This window comes from Macaca mulatta, chromosome 17 (assembly GCF_049350105.2).
Source record: "Macaca mulatta isolate MMU2019108-1 chromosome 17, T2T-MMU8v2.0, whole genome shotgun sequence".
Taxonomy (NCBI): domain Eukaryota; kingdom Metazoa; phylum Chordata; class Mammalia; order Primates; family Cercopithecidae; genus Macaca; species Macaca mulatta.
In genome coordinates, this window is record NC_133422.1 from 92,885,390 (window position 1) to 92,909,216 (window position 23,827).

Sequence of the window (23,827 nt, forward strand, 5' to 3'; positions counted from 1 at the left end):
GAGTGGGAATGAGAGTGGGGAGGGGCCACACACTTCTAAACAACCAGATCGTGAACTCAGAACAAGATCTCACTTATCACCCAGGGAATGGTGCTAAAGCACTCATGAGGGATCCACCCCCATGATCCAGTCACCTCCCACTAGGCCCCACCTCCAACACTAATCACATTTCAGCATGAGATTTGGAGGGAGCAAACATCCAAACCATATCAGAAATTTTTCACATTCTCAGCCAGTCTTCTTGTGTGAGCCATGTCTGTTTCCAGTGGTATGTGATTCTTGCTGTTCCTGGGATTTGTCTTGAAATTGGCGTGCTGCTGCTTGTCATCTCCCTCTGCAGCCTTCAGTTTCAGCCTTCTTCCAAGTTAGTTGATATTTTTCAGTTCACTGTCTTTCTTCTAAAATATTGTTGATGTTCTTGTTTTCTCTGGTGTCTCTTTCTTCTGGCTCCTTTGGTGGGAATCTGCCTTTGTAAAGTAATGTTTATCATTTTAGTGGGATTTTGGGAGGGAATAGGGCTGAATGCCTGAGTGCAGTCCGCTGTGTTGAATGAGGAATGTTAGTGAGCTGTCTTCACTTGATAAGTATTTTCCCCTGTTCCTTAGTATTTCTCCATAATGTGCATTTTAATACCTGCATAATGATCAATTGTATGATTCTATCATGCATTATTGTCCTAATACTCTGTTGTTAGATTATGTGTTCCCTCATTTATATACCTTTCCCTGTCTTTACATTTGTTTTCTTAGGTTTGATTCCTACAGAATTAGAGTTTAAGCATTTTCAACTTTCTTTTTTTTTTTTTTTTTAAGACAGAATTTCGCTCTTACTGCTTTCTGAAAGAGTTGTATTGTATGTACATTCACCAGACATGCGTGAGTATGGCCATTTCATTGCAGATAGCACTTCTCCCTGCTGGTTTAGGACCACATGTACCTACTAAGTGAAGGAAAAAATTGGGATGAACCAAATGAACTTCAATAATTCTGTCAGCTCACATGTTATGAAGCTTGACTGTCTGAGGTCACATCCTGGCTCTGTGACCTAGAGCAAATGACTTAACTACCCTGGATTTCAGTTTTATCCCCTGTGAAGTGGGGAATAAAAGGAAAAATAATAAGTGAATAGACTTAGGTTTAGATTTTTGCCTGGCTGGCAGCAATGAAGAAGAGCAAAAGCAATAAAGTCAATTTCTTAGGTAGTAATGATAAGATTGTTCTTTATCATTAAAAAGTGACTTGTTTGGGAAGAAGTGATACATTTTTATTACAAAAAAAAAAACAAAAAAGTAAAAAGAAGAAATGAAAAACCTCACCCTAAATCTTACCGTTTAGAAATAATATTAATTAATTAATTAATTTTTTTGAGAGAGAGTCTCACTGTCACCCAGGCTGGAGTGTAGTGGCGCAATCACAGCTCATTGTAACCTCAAACTCCTAGGCTCAAGCGATCCTCCTGCCTCAGCCTCCCAAAGTGCTGGGATTATAGGCATAAGCCACTGTGCCCGGCCAATGATGTTGGTAACATTTTGAGAGCCCTGTCTAGAACTTGCCATGGGCATGAGATCTTATCATACATGGTATTTAATACTTAAAGGTGTAAAATAAAAGACTTTAATTAAAGCAAAGGAAAAGAAACTAAAGCAAGATAGAAATGCTGACTTCATTGCAAGAGAGAGTAGCGCTATCTTTTAAAAACTAAATTTATGACAGAAGATGATAAATACTGAAATTAGAATAATTTCTCATAAACTATGAGTTTATGAGACACTCTCCTTTGAAAGCTAGAAAAAAAAATTAGAACTGACCTATGCTGTCCCTCTTTCCCAAGCTCCAAAATTTTATCAGTTAATTATGAATTTTACAATGTGAAGGATTGTAACATTTCTATTCTAGTCTAATAATGCCACAATTCCCATAGGTCTTTGACTTAGTTCTCTTTTAGCATAGATTCAGAACTTATTGCTAGTCTTTTTACTGTGTTTTTACCATGCCTCAGTTTAAAATTTTGACTTGTTGGTTGGTTCATTGTTTTATTTATTTAATCGATTTTATTTTTTAAGACAGGATTTTGCTCTGTCACCCAGGCTGGAGTGCAGTGTTGCCATCATGGCTCACTGCTGCCTCACTCTCCTGGACTCAAGTGATCCTCCTATCTCAGCCTCCTGAATAGCTGGGACTTACAGGTGCATACCACCACACCTGGCTGATTTTTGTATTTTTTGTAGAGATGGAGTCTTCCCATATTGCCCAGGCTGGTCTCAAACTCCTGGGCTCTAGTGAGCTACTGGCCTTGGCCTTCCAAAGTGCTGGGATTACAAGGGTAAACCCAGAGTGGTCGCACCTAGCCACATTGTTTTATTTAGAGAAGCCCTGGTAGGTACTGTGTTCCTTGAGGTCTTACACTTAAGGATAGCTGTTCCTTGCTTTTATATTTGAAGGACAATTTGGCCGAGTACCAAGGTCTTGAGCCCCACGTTCTTGCCCTCAGAATTTCTTAGACATTGCTCCCTTTCTTTTTTAGCACTGGATATTTCTGGAAGAGAAAGCTGAGGCTGGGTTAATGTTTCTTTCTTTTGCACATGATTAGCTTTTTCCATTGGATGTGCCCGTGAGGTTCTCTTATTCTTTTTGAAGTTTAGAGTTTTACCAGCATTGCGTGGTCATTGGCTGTTCTATGTCACTTTCTTGGTACGTCCTATACTATAATATCTGTTGATTCAAGTCTGTCTTTGTATCAGTAAAATTTTAAGATCCTTTAATATTTTTGCATATATTTTGAATGGTGCTCACTTTTTGGGAACCACAGTTGTTAGGTTTTATCTCCTTTGTCTTCTAAATCTAGCATCTATTCTTATTATCATTTGTGTGTCTTTGTTCCTTTCTAGTAATTTTGAGTGATTTCCTTATTTGCTCTCTGCTTCTGTTTACAAGAGCTTACACTATGTTTTATTGTAGTTGTGTGGCTTCCATTCTGGATTTTTTTTCTAGTCCATTTATTTCTTCAGCTCTATCAGTCCATTTAAAATCTCCTAGATTGATGATAGTTAGTTCTTTGGAACTTCCTATCTAGTCTCTGAACCCCCCATTTTTAGAAGGACCATTTTATCTTTGATATTTTTGAGACAATGGAGGACTATTTTTTCTGAGCTCTTAGTCTGTTACCTTTGTTTTTCAGGCCCAGCTTCCTGGCCATGGGACCTGTGCATCCACATAAGGGTCCACGCTTGGACAAATGCTCCCCTGTCATTGTCTTGAAATTGTTAATAATTTCTGAACAGCGGGCACTGCATTTTCGTTATGCAGCAGCTTCTGTTGATTATTTTTACAAATGCACCTTATTATCTGCCTTTGCCTGCGTTCTTATTCTGTGGTCACTCATCTTTGAATGAGGCTGAGCTGTCTGCTGCAAAAACTGGCGTGGGGTATGTTGAGGACTGAAAGGCAGGGGTGGGGAGTGTTGTGAAACCTGCTCACACTCTCTGCCTCCACTGTCCTTCGAACAATTGTGTTATTTCTTTTACCTTGAGAATAATCCTTCTTCAGTTTTTGACTTTTAGGAGGCTTGTGTGTCTCACAGCCAGTCCCCATAGGGCCCCTGCTTTCTGAGCCTAGACTTGGCATATGGTGGGCGTGGCGGTTATTCTCCCAGGCCCTTTCTTCATCCTCACTTTCCTTGTTAATCCAGGCCAGGTCATAGGTATTAAAAATGACATCCACATGGTTTCTCCTTCAGTTCCACTTCCCAGTCAGATTTTAACTTTTAAAATACTTGAGACAGGAAAGCAGTGTCAGACCCAAAGAGCCAGTAAGCAATTTTTTTTTTTTGAGACAGAGTTTCACTCTTGTTGCCCAGGCTGGAATGTGGTGGCGAGATCTCGGCTCACTACAACCTCTGCCTCCTGGGTTCAAGCGATTCTTCTGCCTCAGCCTCCCAAGAAGCTGGGATTACAGGCGCCTGCCACCCTACCCAGCTAATTTTTGTATTTTTAATAGAGACGGGGTTTCACCATGTTGGCCAGGCTGGTTTCACACTCCTGACCTCAGGTGATCCACCCACCTCGGCCTCCCAAAGTGCTGGGATTACAGGCATGAGCCACTGCACCTGACCACCAGCAAGCATTTTAATGTGTCATTTTTAAGTTCTGTGTTAATAAGGGTGTAGGAGGTTATTTGATTTTTGGAGAATTGTTCATAGTATATTAATATGTAAAGGTGCTTTATAAAACAGTATGTGGAGTGTGATTCGCCTATTGTTGCTTCTTAAGGAAGTACGACTCTACATTACAAAATATTTGGAGGGAAAAAATACCAAAATGTGATTGCCTGGATTCCTAACGTCCATCCTGCTTCCGCCTTTGGTGATGGCGTGTAGCAGTGGCCAACTCCACAGCCTTTACGTTTTCTCGGTGATCCTGTGCTCTAAGAATTTGGGAGGGACTTGTTTTTAAAAAGATTGTTTCTAGTACTGTGTCTGCTCTCTTTTGTGGATTAAAATAAATTCATTCTGATGTTTTGGCAAATACTTCCAAGTGTATTTTAAAATACATAATTTTATTGACAAGATACTTTGAATAGGGAAGAACCAGTTTCACGACCAGCTGTCTTGAAAAACAAAAACAAAACTCTTAATTCATAGAATTTGCCAGTTTCCATGGCGTATATATTTCCACCATGGCCAATTGCAGGCTGCCAACGTGACACACCATTGCACGCAGAATTAGGAAGAAGTGTGCAGTAGCACATTCCTATGTAGTATGGTTACCATCCAGATGCAGCAGACAAAACCTCACAATCACAGATAGATAAAAGTAAAATGTAAAATAATTAGGAAGTGATTTTTGAGTATTCATTACTTCTGTAAAATTTATGCTTAATAAATATTGATATAATTTATTTTAATCCATGTCTTTATTTAACAACTGACTGGTAAAAATTCCTGAAAATTTAACAGAGGGTCCCCATGAGTTGATACAAAAGCAGTATACCACTGGAAAGAGCGCTTGAAGTTTTCAAAAGGGCTTAACAGGGCAAGTCAAGAAAGTGAAGCGTGCAGGTGTTGGGATTGGTAAGATAAAGCTCTCTGTGGTTGCTTCAGGTGTCGTTTTGCCCTAGATCTTTATTTTGGGGGGGCTTGCTTTTCTGTTTAAGGTTCCTTGTGATCAGAACACCCATAGAAGACTTGGGGAGATAAGCAAGTGCTCTGCTCTTCAGTATGTAATTTTCTTGGCATTTGAAATGAGATGATACCTTTCTTGATACCATTCCTGGGAAGCAGCATAGGTTCCTTTAGAAACCTTTTAATATATCCCAGGTGATTTTGATTCTGACAATTATTCAGTCTTTTTTTTTTTTTTTTTTGGCCATGGTGGTAAAATATGCATAAAATTTACTGGATTTGTTTGTTTGTTTTTTGAGACGGAGTCTCGCTCTGTCACCCAGGCTGGAATGCAGTGGCACGATCTCAGTGCACTGCAACCTCCGCCTCCTGGGTTCAAGCAGTTTTCCTGCCTCAACCTCCCAAGTAGCTGGGATTACAGGTGTGCGCCACCATGCCCAGCTAATTTTTGTAATTTTAGTAGAGACGGGGTTTTTCCATGTTGGCTAGGCCGGTCTCGAACTCCTGACCTCAGGTGATCTGCCTGCCTTGACCTCCCAAAGTGCTGAGATTACAGGCGTGAGCCACTGTGCCTGGCCACATTTACTGTTTTGATCATTTTCAAGCATGCAGCACAGTGGTATTGAGTGCGCTTACATTATTGTGCAACCATCACCGTCATCTATCTCCAGAACATTTTCTTTTTCTTTCTTTTGAAACAGAGTTTTGCTCTAGTTGTCCAGGCTGGAGTGCAATGGCGCGATTTCGGCTCACTGCAACCTCTGCCTCCTAGGTTCAACCGATTCTTCTGCCTCAGCCTCCTGAGTAGCTGGGATTACAGGCATGTGCCACCAAGCCCAGCTAATTTTTTGTATTTTTAGTAAAGAAGGGGTTTCTCCATGTTGATCAGACTGATCTCAAACTCCCAATCTCAGTTAATCCACCTGCCTCGGCCTCCCAAAGTGCTGGGATTACAGGCGTGAGCCACCATGCCTGGCCCTCCAGAACATTTTCCATCTTTCTCCCTCTCGGCCCTGCCCCTGGTAACTCTTCTACTTCCTGTCTGTCTGAATTTCCCTGTTCTAGATATCTCATGTAAGGAGCATCATACAGTAGTCATCCTTTTGTGCAGTCACAATTTCACTTAGCATCATCTCTTCATGCTTCATGTTGTAGCATGTGTCAGAATTTCCTTCTTTTTAAAGGCTGCTTAATAATCCATCGTATGCATATCCCACGTTTTGTTTATCCATCTATTTGGTGCTTCTAAGTTTTGGCTATTGTGAATAAAGATGTTATGGACCAGGCGTGGTGGCTCACACCTGTAATCCCAGCACTTCGGGAGGTCAAGGTGGGCATGTCAGTTGAGGTCAGGAATTCAAGACCAGCTTGGCCAATGTGGTGAAACTTCATCTCCACTAAAAGTACAAAAATTAGCTGGGTGTGGTGGCGTGTACCTATAATCCCAGCTACTCAGGAGGCCAAGGCATAAGAATCACTTGAACCCAGGAGGTAGAGGTTGCAGTGAGCCAAGGTCACACCATTGCACTCCAGCCTGGGACATAGAGCAAGACTCAGTCTCAAAAAAAAAAAAAAAAAAGGCATTAACATGCACATACAGATATATCTGTTCAAATCCCTCCTTCCATTTCTTTTGAGTTTATACCCAGAAGTGGAATCGCTGGATTCTATGGCAATTCTAGATTTAATTTTTTGAGGAATTGCCATTCCATTTTCTACAGCTCATTCATTATTTTTTGACCTGGAAGCGAATGTGTCTTTCCAAAATTATTGCACTGACTTGTATCCCTTCCCTTGCAGGTAGAATGTCTTTCTGTGAGCCTCCTCTTTGGTGATGGTGTTCTTTCAACATATCTCATATTTGAATGTTTACATTGCAATGTGATACCCAATTAAGAGTGGAGATACTGTCACATAAGGCATCGTATGATAAGTGACAGAAGAGAAACACAAGATGCTTTGAACTCCCAAATAGAGGGGAATGGGAAAAGTTTCATGGCATTTGAGATAATCTTTGATAAAGGAGCAGAATATTGGCAGGTGGAGATGTGGGGGAGGAGGATCCAGGCAGTGGTAAGGAAGGGGGCTCTGTGTCCTGGGGAGAAATAGAGAAAGCCCTGGAAGGTAAGTTCATGTCACCTTACAGGGTCTTGAATGTCAGGCGAAATAACGTATTCAACTTCGCAGGTGATGAGAGCTGTGGAAGGCTTTCAACAGGAGAGCAACATGGTTATAGCTGAGTGGAAATCATTTTAATCTAAAAGTTGCTGGAATACCATATGGAGCTGGAAATTATAGCTGCAGAAACCATGTGGCTGTTGAAATAATCTAGTGGAGAGGGCTGTTGATGACATGTACATTTAGTTATCTTATTTTCATTTTCCTCTTGTTGATATAATTTCTGTGACCAGAGTCTTGTTCCATTTTAATTTGTAAAGCATGCTGTTCAATATGACATGTAATAAATGTTGAACCCAACCCTCTCTGGGGTGTCAGTCCAATCATTCAGACAACTATTTTGACTTGAGAAAAAGAAAATGAAAGTCCTGAGGGAAAGTGTTCACATTTGCTATTTTAATCTGGGAGAGCAAATGTTCTTAGAGCTCTGCGGTCCCTTGGATTGGGTGCAGTTTGCTCTGCTGAGCGTGAGTTGGCAGCCCTGCCCGCTTGAACATGGCTGCTGCTCATCGTTCAGGGTAAGTGGACTCTTCTGGTGGGGCTGGACGCCCCTCGCATTTGGGCAGCACCCATGTGGGCCTCTTGTTCACGGGACTGTCCTGAACAGAACAGTTTCTGTGAGAAAGAAGCCTTCATAAATATTTGTTAAAAGAAAGAAGTTTCAGGCTGGGTGCGGTGGCTCACACCTGTAATCCCAGCACTTTGGGAGGCCGAGGTGGGCGGATCACGAGGTCAGGAGTTTGAGACCAGCCCGGCCAACATTGGTGAAACCCTGTCTCTACTAAAAAAAATTAGCCAGGTGTGGTGGTGTGTGCCTGTAATCCCAGCTACTTGGGAGGCTGAGGCGGGAGAATCACTTGAACCCTGGAGGTGGAGGTTGCAGTGAGCGGAGATCACACCATTACACTCCAGCCTGGGTGACAGGGCGAGACTCTGTCTCAAAAAAAAAGAAGTTTTCTAGATACAAAGGAGAGGCTAAGATGTCTTAAGGCTTAAAGTAGTGCCCTTGTGCCTTGACTGCTTCCTGGGCTGCCCAGGCTGACCTGCGGGTCCCCTGTGGGCCTCACTGTGGCTCTAAGGAAGGCGGAGTCTGTGGTGTCCACACCCCCTGCACTCTGAAGGACCCTCCTTCCTTGAGACATCCCTGTGAAGTCCTCCTTCAGAAGTGTTTGGGGCGTGAAACGCATGTCCTGCACATCCAAGGCTCACCACATGGGCCCAGTCTCCTTTCTCTCATTGACACCGACTGACCTTATGTGTGCTGAGGGCAGTCTTTGGCCCTGGACCCAGGATGTTTCTGAGGTTACAACTCCAAGTTGGTGGCAAACCGATAAGGCCCATGGAGGCTCGCCAGCTCTGCAGGTCTCAGACGTGCCTCAGGGCAGGAGAGTGCGTTTCCTTCTCTCCCTGTCGTGTGATGCAGGCCACTTCCCAGTGAATGGCCTGGATTGGGGTTGCCTGATGGGTGCTGGCCGGTGGGAGTGTACTCCTTAACAAGGAGGAAGAGCCAGATGTGCCCAGTGGCCAAGAACATGAACCCATGCCCCTTTGCAGGGCTTCAAGTACGTAAGGCAACTGGGGCAGATTTCTTAAGGCTGTGGTCAGAAATGAGTACTTTCTTTTTTTTTTGGTCATCTTAAAGCAGTACGGGAAAAGCACTTAAAATATTTTTAAGGCCTTTAATTTAGAATGCATTCCTAAATGAATGTTCTTCGTCTACCTAAATTACCATGGACTCTTTCAGGCCAAGTTCACAGAAGATTTTTTTTTCATTTTTTGTGCCATACTTTGGTCATTGTAACAAGCAGACAAGAACAGCTTTTTTATTGTTGTTTGTTTTTTTGGTTTTTGAGTAGTTGGGACTATAGGCGCCTGCCACCATGCCATTTTTTTTTTGTATTTTTTTTAGTAGAGATGGGGTTTCACCGTGTTAGCCAGGATGGTCTCGATCTCCTGACCTCGTGATTCGCCCGCCTCGGTCTCCCGAAGTGCTGGGATTACAAGCGTGAGCCACCGCACCTGACCAAGAATAGCTTTTGATGATGAGAGAATCATTAAAGATTCTGTTAAGAAACCTGGTATTAAAATGAGCAGAACAGAAAGGGATTTGAGTATATGATAAATTAGTTAACCAGATTGTGTAAATTGGAGGAATAGAAACTCCCTAACCAACCCAATATGTATTCAAATTAAATACGTATTTGAGAGGGAGAATATTTACTTATTGTTGCCATGCATATTATAGAACCTTCTCAAGTCAGGCATCGTTGAATTTTCAATTTTAAAACTAGTTTGAGGCATAATGTAATAAATCTGTTTTGCATTTTTATTTTCAGTTCCCCAGGAAAGATTTCAGATCTAGATAGTGTATTCTCACAATTTCAGGAGCAACAGTTGAGATTTGTGATTTCTGTTAACCAAAGCCTTTTGGGTTGGCTCTTCTTGTTGAAAAACTTAATTAAAAATTCTTTTTTACTGCTTATTTAAAAAATTTTTACCTTTTTCATGTAAGTTCTCTGTCTTCAAATTATACTGTGTTTCCTTTACTAGAAATGTCTGTATTTAGTGACCGAAGTTTGCCCTTGTCTTCTGTTCTTGGCCAGTTGCCACTGTCCCTCCCCCTCGTCCCTGCACCTTTGGTTCTCTTGACCCTGTCTGTAATGGCTTTATATTAACTTTTCTCTTTTTGAGCTGATCTGCTGAAAAATTTTAATGGTGGTGGGATTAAAGAGATCCCCACTTCTTTGTCATTTCCTTTTAAAAATATTTTACAATTTTCTCCTTTTCTACATGGTTTTTTTGCATCAATATAGGAACAATTATGGTGCAAACCTTTTACAACGAACTTTATTCCTGTGTTGTACCTCCACACTACCAGGGTAAATGGCAAACTCTGAAAAATTCCCTCTCTCTCAGGCTATTGTTTCTAGAGATACATTCATTATAAATCAGTGTTTGAGGAAGCTCCTACCTCAAAGTCTTTAACTCTGTGTATGTTGATTTTGTGCTCTCTCCTATCTTCCAAACTTATTAGAAGCAAAATCGAGGTTGACTGATAGGAAATTTGCCAGGTCCCTTTCCTTCCCAGCTGGGAAATGGGTAATAAGCATCAGATGATATTTCTTTTTATTTACTTATTTTTTATTATCTTTAGAGACAGGGTCTCGCTCTATTACCGAGGCTGGAGTGCACTAGTGCAATCACAGCTCACTGCAGTCTCAGCTCCTGGTCTCAATCCATCCTCCCACCTCAGCATCCTGAGAAGCTAGGGCTATAGGTGCATGCCACCATGCCCAGCTTTTTAAGTTTTTTTTTTTTTTTTTTTTTTTTGAGAGACAGGGTCTTGCTATGTTGCCAAGGCTGATCTTGAACTTCTGGCCTCAAGTGATCCTCTCCGCTTGGCCTCCCAGAGTGCTTGGATTACAGGCATGAGCCAACATGCCTAGCCTCATATGATATTTCAAGTAGATCTATGAACGATCGTTTCTACGATTTTCTTTTTTAAAATAAACGGTGACATAGGTAGTCCTTGACTCCAGAATACCAATTACAAGTGCTCTGGATGTATGGACACTGCATCTTATCACCTCCCCTGGTCCTGCTCCTGGCCCCGTGCCCACCTATGCCCAATCCTTCCTAAAAGCAGAGTTGACATGCAACACGGCCAGGACCTTTCCTGTCTTGCCCGACACTGCTGGAGGCATTAAGGGAACTCCCGGGCCTGCCCCGGCTGTCGTGGTGACCTCTGGTGCTGCTAGGTTCCCCAGAAGGGTGCCTGTTTTTCCAATTTCCAGGAGCTTCAACCCGTAGAACCCTTGACCGTACTAACCTTTGAGAACACTGCCTGTGTTCTTAACATCAAAGAGCAACCTTAGGAGTCTCTGACTGGGCGAAATGATCATTGGGGATGTTGAACTGGGCTTCAGAATATACTTTTCAACAGAAATGAAACTAAATAGCAGTTAGATCTGGTTCATAGTGTTGTTAAACTTCATTGTGGTGAAATAGGCTTTCTAGGGTTGACTTGAGAATTCTTCCACCATGTAATAGTGGAAAATGCTTTGGGGTATGAAGTATTCATTAATATGAGAGTAAATATATAAACCTGTTCATAATCTATAGACTACCAATGTGAATTTCATCTCAATTATGAAAGCATTCTGGGAGACTATGCTTCTTCATTTTATTTTCAATATTTCTTTTTTTCCTTCCTGTAATATAGCAATAAGACCAACCTCTTAGTTAAATAAATTTGGCCGGGTACAGTGGCTCATGCCTGTAATCCCAGCACTTTGGGAGGCTGAGGCGGGCAGATCACTTGAGTTTAGGAGTTCGAGACCAACTTGGCCAACATGGAAAAACCCCATCTCTACTGAAAATACAAAAATGAGCTGGGCATGGTGGCACGTGCCTGTAATCTCAGCTACTCAGGAGGCTGAAGCAGGAGAATCACCCGAACCCAGGAGGCAGAGGTTGCAGTGAGCCGAGATCACGCCACTGCACTCCAGCCTGGGTGACAGAGCAAGACTCTGTCTTAAATAAATTAAATAAGTACATAAATAAATTTTAGAGAAAAACTACTTGTAGTCCTGAAACCCCAACAAGTCAAATTCCTTGCATCTGACATCCAGACACTGTGTTTTCCTACTCATTGTGCAGAAACAATTAAAAAAAATTTTTTTTTAATTTAACATCATAACAAATTGAGTCATCTGTGTTTCACAGTCTTCATGTTTGTGATTTTTGAGTGTATACTGTTCCAGGCAGCAGATATGCTATAGTTTGGTTAACCTTTCTTTAGTTGTTTTGAGTTGACGTTAGTAACACTACAAGGAACGCAGTTGTGTTTATAGCCTTTTTATTCCTTGGGATGATTTCCCAAAGCCAAATTCCCATAAGTGACAAATTATAGGTATTTATGGTATTGGTCCACATTGATTTCTTTTTTTTTTTTTTTTTTTTTTTTTTTTTTTTTTTTTTTTTGAGACAGAGTCTCACGCTGTTGCCCAGGCTGGAGTGCAGTGGCACGATCTCGGCTCACTGCAAGCTCCGCCTCCTGGGTTCACGCCATTCTCCTGCCTCAGCCTCCTGAGTAGCTGGGACTACAGGCGCCCGCCACCGCGCCCGGCTAATTTTTTGTATTTTTAGTAGAGACGGGGTTTCACTGTGGTCTCGATCTCCTGACCTTGTGATCCGCCCGCCTCGGCCTCCCAAAGTGCTGGGATTACAGGCTTGAGCCACCGCGCCCGGCTGGTCCACATTGATTTCTGCGTGTGTTGAATCACATTGCCATCAACCCCGGCAATGTAACATTGACTGTTACTTTTTTTTTTTTTGAGATGGAGTCTTACTCTGTCTCCCAGACTGGAGTGCAGTGGCGTGATTTCAGCTCACTGCAACCTCCGCCTCCCAGGTTCAAGGGATTCTCCTGCTTCAGCCTTTAGAGTCGCTGGGATTACAGGCAGCTGCCACCACACCTGGCTAATTTTTTTGTATTTTTAGTAGAGACAGGGTTTTACCATGTTGGCCAGGCCAGTCTCAAACTCCTGACTTCAGGTGATCCACCCGCCATAGCCTCCCAAAGTGCTGGGATTACAAGTGGGAGTCACCGTACCTGGCTGACTTGTTATTCAACTTTCAAAAAGATGATCTCCAGAAAAATTTCCTGGGCCATTTTAAGAAAAAAAAAAAAATCAATGATTATAGGCAGGTGTTTTAAATTGACGAGAAAAGTGAAGAAGCCAGATAAATTTGCTTGTACAAGTAATAAAGAATTTCGTCCATCTAATTTTGAGTTGGTGTTTTATCAAGTGAAGTAGATTTAATGGGATGTCTGTGTTTTTTCAGTACCTCTTCTAAGCCACAAGTTGTATATGTGTCACACATGCGAACCCCAGCAGGGTGTATCAGCAACCGTTCACAAGTAAGATGCCATGTTGCCAGCCCTTGTCTTCCAATAATTATGGTTGCCAATTACCAGACAGCCAGACTCTTCCTTTTTTTTTTTTTTTTTGAGACAGAGTCTTACTCTGTCGCCCAGGCTGGAGTGCAGTGACACGATCTAAGCTCACTGCAACATCTGTCTCCTGGGTTCAAGCGATTCTTCTGCCTTAGCCTCCCAAGTAGCTGGGATTACAGGCATGTGCCACCACACCTGGCTAAGTTTTGTATTTTTAGTAGAGACAGTGTTTCACCATATTGGCCAGGCTGGTCTTGAACTCCTGACCTTGTGATCCACCCACCTGGGCCTCCCAAAGTGCTGGGATTACAGGTGTGAGCCACCGTGCCTGGCCCCTATTTTTAAAAATTTCTTTTCATAGAATACATTTCATATTATATGCCCAGTGTTCCATTATTGGAATGCGAAGCATGTGGAAGTTATTTATATCCTACTGTTCAAAGTCATCGCCAAGGTCTGATTTTCCCATTCAAAAAATTGCAACCTCAGGCATAAATGGGTTAGTGATTCCCACGGTGGGAAAATAACAATTTATTACTTAGAATTTTATTTTTGTGGACAGATTATTTTAGAGTAAAACACATTTGAGAGTTAAGTCTCAGTTTAGAGTCTAATATTTTGATACATCAACAAGGGCGACCTGGTCCTTAAATGGAACTTCTCCATATTCAGAAGCTCTCCAAGCCTTTCTTTCTAGGATTTAGAAATTTATAATGTGAGAGATCAGCATCTCCTAATTTTAAAGTGTTCCTAGTGTATGTAACCATCAGTGGCTGGTATCTACTGAACAGAGAGGAAGTTTTCAAAAATTAAACACTGTCTGATTTTCTGCAGAGTTTTTATTCAGAATGTGCTTGGCCTTCCCTGCCCCTTCCCAGCTTTCTTGTTTTTCGCAGACGCTCCAAGTAAAGCTTTCTTCTTCAGGTACCTACGCCATAGGGTCATTGTGTAGAATCGCGAGTGTTAAATGATGCAAATAAGCTCTTCAAGACTGGCCCTTCTTATTATGTAACAGCACTTTGTGGGAAAGCGAAATGATTTGAGTGAAAAACTTGTGTTTCTCGACAGTTACAGAAATAGAGACACGGTGCTTGGATGTTTCATTTCAGACCGTGGCCTGTCCTTTTGGCTGGAAAGTGACCTGGGACTTAGTCCTCAATTCCATTCCACTGTCCTTTCTCCCTTTTGTGATGTGCACCTAAGGATGATCCTGGATCTGCCTGTTTGAACCAAGCTGTGATTTACATGGGAACTGAGTATTTGCTTTGGGGAATATATGTATTCCCCCTGGGCTGTTTTTTTGTTTGTTTTGTTTTTGCCTGCTAGTGTCTACTGTGTGTGTGTCTCAGTATTTCTGGAAGCTCTGCAGTTTTAAACTACATTTATTTAAGGGCAGTGAGTTTGCGTGTGCTCTGAGTGTGTTTAGTTCTAACCCAGACTTCGGGGGGGCATCCGGAGCATTGTTGGAGCACCTTTCTGATTGCACAGGGAAGGGAGGGCAGTGGGTGCCATGGTGCCTTTCTTTTGTGGGCACTCAGTATATTCTCTGATCCACTGGGTCAATAGAGCATTTTCTATAAATCCTTGCTAATGGGAGGGAGAAGTGTTTTAAGACATTTAAAACTTTCATAATTTGGATCCCTAAAAAGACTACCGGCCAGGCGTGGTGACTCACACTTGTAATCCCAGCACTTTGGGAAGCCAAGATGGAAGGATCACTGCCCCAGAAGTTCGAGACCAGCCTGGGCAACACAGTGAGACTCTGTCTCTACAAAAATTTTAAAAAATTCGCTGGACGTGGTGGTACATGCCTGTAGTCCCAGCTACTCAGGAGACTGAGGTGAGAGGATCACTTGAGCCTGGGAGGTGGAGGCTGCAGTGAGCTGTGATCATATCACTGCACTCCAGCTTGGGTGACAGAGCAAGACACTGTCTCCAAGACCTATTACTAGACCTCTTTATAGGCCTAGTAATAGTTCCAGTACACATTTTGATGATGTGATAGGTTTTTGCCATAGGCATCCTCAGTAGCTTAGTGATTTGCCCAGCGGCTTGACTGGCACTTTTATGCTCAAACAGGTGAGAAACGGTTTGGGGAGACTTTGTGATTGCATCTAAAATGACTGAATCATAAAGTCGCTGGATGGTAGAGAGGGTGACGGCTTTAGAAATCATCATGTACAAGAGAGCCCTTGGCACGGGAGTTGAGACCAAGCACTGCTGGCACCAGCCTGTCTGCATCTGGTCCCATGTCTGCCACTTACGAGCTGGGTGACTGTGGGCAAGTTAATCTCTTGTGCCTCAGTTTCCTCATCTGTAAAAAGGGGTCAGGGTAGTAGTATCCGTCTAATGGCAGTTGTGAGGATTGAGTTAGAATTTATAAAGCTCTGAGAACAGTACCTGCCATGGAGAAAGTGCTACGTAAGTGCTGGCTAAATTAAAATAATAATACTTACTGTGTTTTCACATTCCAGGAATGAGAAACCTAAAATCCAGGAAAGAGGAAGTTAATTTTACAATACACTCAAAATGTCAAAAGTTCAGATGAGAACCAGGCCTGTCTTGGCTAGTGATTTTTCTCTTTGTCGTGCTGCAGAATGACTCCAGTCTGGTGGTCAACCTGATAGCGCCTAAGTAATTTTTCCTCCCTTTCAGCAATCTGCAGCAACACTGTGCTGTTCGTAATCATTAATTTCTTTAGTAGACATTGTTTAATTAAATGCCTTGTCAACCAGGCTGACATTTAAACATTCTCATTTTCCCACAAGGAATTTCACTATTTTATTACATACTTTTTTTCCTTGACATTTCACTATTGTAATTAATCATTAATTGTAGTTGAAGTATTCCAGGACAGGGTACCCTTTACACATCTGTTGTATTTTATAGTATCCTTTGGCTTATAATAATATTGCATCGTTTATTTCTTGAAGAATATTGAAACTGTTAGAAAATTGTATAGTCTGCTTTTTTAATGGCTTAATAGAAATTGCTTTCCTTTTCCCACCTTGAAGGAAGCCCTGTCATTTCTAATGTACTGAATTTGGTAAGCTTTAGGAAATGGCTTCCTTTTTCATAAAGTTGTATAAGATGATGATGTTGGCTGGGCACGGTGGCTCACACCTGTGATCCCAGCACTTTGGGAGGCCCAGGCAGGAGTTCAAGACCAGCCTGACCAACATGGAGAAACCCTGTCTCTACTAAAAATACAAAATTAGCCAGGCGTGGTGGCACATGCCTGTAATCCCAGCTACTTGGGAGGCTGAGGCAGGAGAATTACTTGAACCCGGGAGGGCGGAGGTTGCAGTGAGCCGAGGTCGCGCCACTGCACTCTGGCCTGGGCAACAAGAGCGAAACTCCATTTAAAAATAAAAAATAAAAAAGATGATGTTATTCATTCCAGAATAGATGTCTGTGGACGATTACACAGGATGCAGGGCACATTTAAATTTTGGCATGTATTTCTTTTTTTTTTTTTTTGAGACGGAGTCTTGCTCTGTTGCCCAGGCTGGAGTGCAGTGGCCGGATCTCAGCTCACTGCAAACTCCGCCTCCCGGGTTTACGCCATTCTCCTGCCTCAGCCTCCTGAGTAGCTGGGACTACAGGCACCCGCCACCTCGCCCGGCTAGTTTTTTGTATTTTTTAGTAGAGACGGGGTTTCACCATGTTAGCCAGGATGGTCTCGATCTCCTGACCTTGTGATCCGCCCGTCTCAGCCTCCCAAAGTGTGGAGATTACAGGCTTGAGCCACCGCGCCGGGCCTGGCATGTATTTCTTAAGCATCACTTTCAGAATGTCCAAAACTTCAGTGGAAAATGGTAGAGGGTAGGATAAGTTTTTACTAAAAACTTCCTTAATTTTTTTTTTTTGTTTTTTTTTTTTTTTTTGAGACGGAGTCTCGCCCTGTAGCCCAGGCTGAGTGCAGTGGCATGATCTCGGCTCACTGCAAGCTCCTCCTCCCAGGTTCACGCCGTTCTCCTGCCTCAGCCTCCTGAGTAGTTGGGTCTACAGGCGCCTGCCACCACGCCTGGCTAATTTTTTGTATTTTTTAGTAGAGATGGGGTTTCACTGTTTAGCCAGGATGGTCTCGATCTCCTGACCTCGTAATCTGCCTGTCTTGGCCTCCCAAAGTGCTGAGATTACAGGCGTGAGCCACCGCGCCTGGCCAGCTACTCGGGAGTCTGAGGCTGGAGGATTACTTGAGCCCAGGAATTTGAGGCAGCTGTGAGCTATTTCAGGGAGACCAAAAGCTGCCTCTCACCTGCGTATTTCATTTTCTTTTCTGTTTTCGCAGTTCCATTAGTCGGATCCACTATTGGCACACCTTTCGGTACACTGTGAATGCTTAGTAAATACCACCGGTTGCACAAACGTGTGTCCTACCCACACCATGCCACCTGCCATCACTACTATTTAAGAACCTTTTTTCAGGGACTAGTTGATGTCTCAGTTCCTCAGTGAGGTGGCATCCTTATTTCTGAGGCTTTTAAAATTCATTTAATACCTATTATCAGAAGTAAACATGTTGCCTTCAACACTCATCTCTGAATTACCTTTTCTCTTGCCTGATAGATTATGCATCCCATAAAGACAAAACGATATTGTGCCACATTATTGCTTTCTGTCCTATACGGTGTGAAATGTAGTTGCTGAAGCATAATAGGCCCTCATAAATGTTTGTTAATGGTGATGATCTCGATTATGGTGACTTTTGAATGATAGCATACTTTCAACATTGGGTTATTTTCAAAGGCATTGAGTAAGCAAAGCCAGTAATTCACTGCGTCCTCATTATGGGCCAGGCAAGGGTTGGGTGCTTTCTACAAATATTTGGAGAGGCTGACTGGTGTCGATTAGAGAGATTTTCTTTAGTGAGTGGAAGCGAATGATGTGTGTTAAGTCGAGTGAGGTTAGCTGCAGACTAAAAAGTACGCCTCTGTTTACATTGCAGGGACCTTGTTAGTGTGGGAATTCAGAGGGGCTGGAAGCTGGTGGCCATCTTCCTTACATTTAATTTACCCTGACCTTTTCCTTAGAGGTAGAATGAGGAGTGAGCTAAAGTTTAAAGTTCGTACTCTCAGAATCATTGAGAAATTGACATCATTAGAATGGGAATGACTGGAGATTTTTTTCCGGTTTCCTGATTTTTCTGGAGATAAAAAAGCCTTCTCTTCTGGTAATTTTCATCTCCACTTCTGTTCTACACATTTTTGTCTTTGCATATCTGTTTAATGGAGGATATGTGCTCTACCAAATCAGTGAAAGTGCAAAGCCAAAGTATTGACTTAGATCGTTTTTAGAATAAGGTTGGAGTAGAAATTAAAAATTGATGGGAAAAGGCATGCCACTTTTTCTTGCGAGGAGGTGTTGAAAAAAGCAGGCACTCATGACCTTTGGCGCATGTGCAGAACATGGCAGAGTGTCCCTCTTTTCTTGGGGAAGTTACCTAACCTAGTAAGTGCTTGGTTTGTGTCTGATGGTTTTACAACTGTCCTTTTAGCTCATCTTCACCGAGAGCCTCAGAAGTGGAGCTGGAGCAGTGCTGCTCAGACCAGAGCCTGCATCAGAATCACCTGGAATGCAACCTCCACCGCCCCCGCCACCCCCTTTGTGATTCAGTGGGGCTGGGCTGGGCCGAGGTGAAGAATTTGTATTTCTCAGGTGATGTGGAGGCTGATTGGTGGGCACATTTTAAGAAGCACTGCAGTAGAGAGTAGGCTTTTTCTCCATCTTTTAGGTAAGGAGAATGACTTCCGGGGTGGATAAGTGACTGGCCTGATGTTCTCACGGTTCCTAAGTTGAGACTAGGGCTGTCTCTCACACTTAAACAAAAAAAATGATGTCAGGCTCCCAGGTAAGGGAGACGCCTGCCCTCGGGACTTGTAATCTAGCTGGCACCTTGGAAAAGAGGAGAAAGGCCTGTAAAGCCTGTGAAGTAGAAGCTAAATGCAAACAACACCTCAGGGAAGATGAAGTGAGTATTTTTTTCCTAAATGATTGGATCAGGAACGTCTTTCTGGGGGAGGTGACATTGGGACTGGCTAGAGAAGAGAGAAGTGTTTTTTTTCTTTTGAATATGTGTTTTATTTTTCTCTCCCATCTTTTATCTTTTTAAAATTGAGATTCATAGTTGTATATATTTTGGAGGTACATGTGATATTTTGATACATGTATACAATGTGTAATGATCAAATCAGAGTAATTGGTATAGCCATCGTCTCTTTTCTTGGGGACATTCCAATTCTCTTCTAGCTCTTTTGAAATAGATAACACATTATTGTTAACTATAATTTCCCTGCTGTATTTTTGTACCCGTTAGCCAACTCAAAGATGGTATTTTAGGACCGGGCGCGGTGGCTCAAGCCTGTAATCCCAGCACTTTGGGAGGCCGAGATGGGCAGATCACGAGGTCAGGAGATCGAGACCATCCTGGCTAACACGGTGAAACTCCGTCTCTACTAAAAATACAAAAAACTAGCCGGGCGAGGTGGCGGTGCCTGTAGTCCCAGCTACTCGGGAGGCTGAGGCAGGAGAATGGCGTGAACCCGGGAGGCGGAGCTTGCAGTGAGCTGAGATCCGGCCACTGCACTCCAGACCGGGCCACAGAGCAAGACTCCGTCTCAAAAAAAAAAAAAAAAAAAAAAAAAACCAAACGATGGTATTTTAGCAGGAAGAAACAGAACAGCAGGCTGTTGCTCTGAGTTTTCCTTATTTTTCAGAGACTTGTCAGGGTTATTTAAGATAACCTACTTAATTAAAAAAATTTTGTTAAAAATGTGGTTGCCAAGAAGGAAGAGTGAAGCGAGAAGCTTTAGCTCTGCAGTTAATTCTCATTTCCTTGCTTTCTTGTTGAAATAGGGGCATCCTACTTGTAGACAGTTAATAGCCTGGTCTCCTTTTCCCAAATGATCAAACAGGCCGAACAGTTCCTCCTCTGTTTGAAGTGTCTGGTTGATGTAAAACAGTTGATCTGTAGTTGTTTCTCTTGCTCACAGACTTTTTGGAAATAAGCAAATCTATCCGCACAGATAGCTGTTGTTGAACTTTCTCAAAACCCCTTATCTAACTCCTTGTGAGAAGTCAAACTGAGCTGCTTTGCTCTTGAGGAGGTCCGGGCTGGCAGCCTTTCCAGTTTATCTCCAACCTGCCTTCCCCTGGGGCCAGCTCCTGGCGTGTGGCTCCCCTGGACAGAGGCACAAGGTGGCTTTGTGACAGCTTCCGGCTCCTAAGAGCAGAGCCAGATGTATGGAGCTGTTGGAGATTGATCACACGCCCTTTGCCTTTTGCTCTCCTAGGTGTCTGACACTTGATGTTTTGCCCTCACTCAATGGCACATCCACACTTCTTTGTTCTCTACATGGGCCACAGAAGTGCTTGGAGGACTCAGAACCCAGCCCTTTGGCTTCCTGCAGCTCTGCCACTTGGACTTCTTCTTTGAATAACACGTTCCTATGAATTTTTCTTCACCTGGAATTTTTCAGTTGCTTGTATTTAAAACTGGAAGAGGGGAAACAAACTCTTGCAAAAAGTTTCCCTTCATCTACCCGGCTTGATTGAAAGTAGTTCCTCTTCACTGTGATTTCATCTCACTCGATTTATGCTCTCAACAGGGCAGGAGTAGTTGGTAGGAGTGTATGCTTTTAGTAGATTAAATTAAATATTGTTTAATTACTCCTTAATTAAACATAGCCTTCTTAATTACTTTTTTTTTCTTTTTTAAGAGAGTCTTGCTTTGTTGCCCAGGTTGGAGTGCAGTGGCACAATCATAGCTCATTGCAGCCACAAATTTCTGGGCTCAAGTGATCCTCTTGCCTCAGCACTGCAAGTAGCTGGGACCACAGGTGCTTACCACCATGTCTGGGTAATTTTTAAATTGTTTGTAGAGACGGGGTTTTGCTATGTTGCCTAGACTGATCTCAAACTGCTGGCCTCAAGTGATCCTCCTGCCTCAGCCTCCCAAAATGTTGGGATTACAGGCATGGGCCACTGCCCCTGGCCCAAATTCCTTCTTAATTAAACATATAGGTATATGGTACAAAATTAAAAATGTCTGAAAGAGCATCTGATGAAAAGCCAGTCCCCAGCCTTCCTTGCTTTTGTCCCAGGTCAGGCTGGCCACCTCACTGGAGTCAGCTCTCCTTCCAGTTACCTCCCTCTGCTTCCAGAGAGGCTCTTTGTGTTCACAGGAATATTCATGGACACATAGACATTTTTAGATTTATGGAGGTGTAATCACAAATCATAACTTTGACCTGTTTCAGGTGTACAATTCAAAGGTTTTTAGTCAGTTAACAGAGTTGTGTGACTATCACCGCAGTCCAGTTTCAGAACATTTCTGTCTCCCCAAAAAGACCACAATTCCTTGGCTGTTGATCCAGCTCCTAATCCCAGCCCCAGGCAACTACTTTCTGGATATTTGTCCTCCTGATAAAGCTTTTGCTGGATATTACATTTAATAGGGTCATAGGTTTATGGTGTCTTTTGCCTGTGGCCCTTGTCACTCAGCAAAATGTTTGCGAGGTCCATTTATGTGGTGTGTGTCAGCATTTTGTGTCTTTTTGTGGCAGAACAGTATTCCCAGGTATGGATAGATTGTATTTGGTTTATTCACTCACCAGTTGATGACTATTTGGGTTATTGGGTTATCCACTTGTTGACTCTGTTTTGGCTGTGGACATCTGCATGTACTTCTGTGCAGACATATGTTTCCATTTGCCCTGGGAAGACACCTAGGAGTGGAATTGCAGGGTCACCAGGAGAAGGGTTTGCTGGGTTTCATGCCAAACTTATGATTAAAATTTTAAGAAACTGCCAAAATGCTTTTTAAAGTTTTCGCAGTATTTTATATTCCTTCCAGCAACCTGCAGTATATGAGTTTCCGATTTTGCACATTCTTGAGAGCTTGTTTGCAAGTTCTAGCAGGGGAGCGCGGCTACTCATTTACCCGTGACCGAAAACCGGTCCTCCTCTATCGGGGATGGTCGTCCTCTTGGACCAAGCACAGTTTTGGGAGGGACACACATGGAGTGGTGAGGGAGGAAAGGAACATTTGCCTAGTGAGCCAGGTTAGCCAGATCAACCCTGGCAATCACCCCCAGCCCAGTGAACCCTGACGATCAATGGGGTGACAGATGTCACAGCCAGATGGCCCTCACATCTAGATTCTCCACATTCTTGATAACACGTTATTGTCTGTCTTTTTCATTATAGCCATTACAGTGGGTGTGAAATATCTTATTGTGTGTGTAATTTACATTTCCTAATGCTTAATGATGTTGAACATCTTTCCATGTGCTTCACCATCTTTATGTCGTATGCAGATTTAAAATCTTCCTATTATCAGTTTTAAAACATGAGGTAATGGCTGACTTACAGTGCCTCTCACCATTTCTACTCCTTTCCCTGCCAGTTTTTTAGCTGCATTATTTCTCCATTGTCAGGAGTTATATCATATTCTGTGGCTGTTACAATTATTTTTTTCTTTCTCTTAAAGTATAAATGGATGTAAAGTTTACTAATAACTGTTTTTCATTCTTTCACCACTTACATTTTGTCTTGCTGAAGTTTAGTAGTTTTTTTGAGAAGGGATTGGCTAACATTATTCTGAATTCTCGCCTATTTAAAATGTTTGGCTGTGGGCTGCATGTGGTGGCTTATGCCTGTAGTCCCAGCACTTTGGGAGGCCAAGGAAGGAAGATTGCTTGACGGTAGGAGTGCAAGACTAGCCTGGGCAACATAGCAAGACTCTGTACATACTAACTGGTGGTGGTGGTGGTGCATATGTGCAGGTTCAGCTACTTTGGAGGCTGAGGCAGGAGGACTGCTTGAGCCCAGGAGCTCGAGGTTACAGTGAGCTATGATCATGCCATTGCATTCCAGCCTAGGTGACAGAGTGAGACCCTATCTAAAAAAAAATAAAGAAAAAAAATTTGGCTATTATAATTGAATGAAAGTTTGCTTATGTTTAAAGTTTTGATTCTGTTACAATTCTTTGAGGACGTTTTTGGCATTTAAGCCTTGAATGTTGCTGTGGACAATTCTCAAATTTTGTCCCCTCATACTTTATTTGAACTTTTTGTCTAGCTGCCCAAATGATTCCTTCCTAAAGTTTGAGGACCAGTGATGACTCAGGAAATGAGTTGTCAAATTATCTTTGTGGCGATCATTTTATGGTAGTTATCCCTGGAATACGATATCTTCATTTATTATGGACAAGTATCTTCAATTTCTAAAATGTTTTCCTGAATTATGCCTTAAACTTTTTTTTTCTTGTTCTATTATTTGATTTTTGTTTCTTTAGGGATACTGATTGTGGGTATGTTGGATCATCTCTCTCTGTCTTCCATATCTGTCAGTTCTCTGTGTTTTTTTTTAGACGGAGTCTCGCTCTGTCGCCCAGGCTGGAGTGCATTGGTGCAATCTCGGCTCACTGCAAGCCCCACCTCCCGGGTTCATGCCATTCTCCTGCCTCAGCCTCCCGAATAGCTAGGACTACAGGCGCCCGACACCATGCCCTGCTAATTTTTGTATTTTTAATAGAGACGGGGTTTCACCATGTTAGCCAGGGTGGTC

At 42.6% G+C, this 23,827-nt stretch overlaps 1 protein-coding gene across 5 annotated transcripts in view; it reads left to right on the plus strand.

The window, feature by feature from the left end:
* Positions 1-23,827, plus strand: part of FARP1 (FERM, ARH/RhoGEF and pleckstrin domain protein 1) — a 303,581-nt gene that overhangs the window by 36,726 nt on the left and 243,028 nt on the right. Inside the window, exon 2 of one of the 5 annotated variants that reach the window (XM_077973885.1) lies at positions 18,756-18,894. The exons of the other annotated variants lie outside the window; for them this stretch is intronic. The gene's annotated coding sequence lies outside the window, so the exon portion shown is untranslated. The remainder of the gene's footprint in view (positions 1-18,755; positions 18,895-23,827) is intronic. 5 annotated transcript variants of the gene reach the window in all.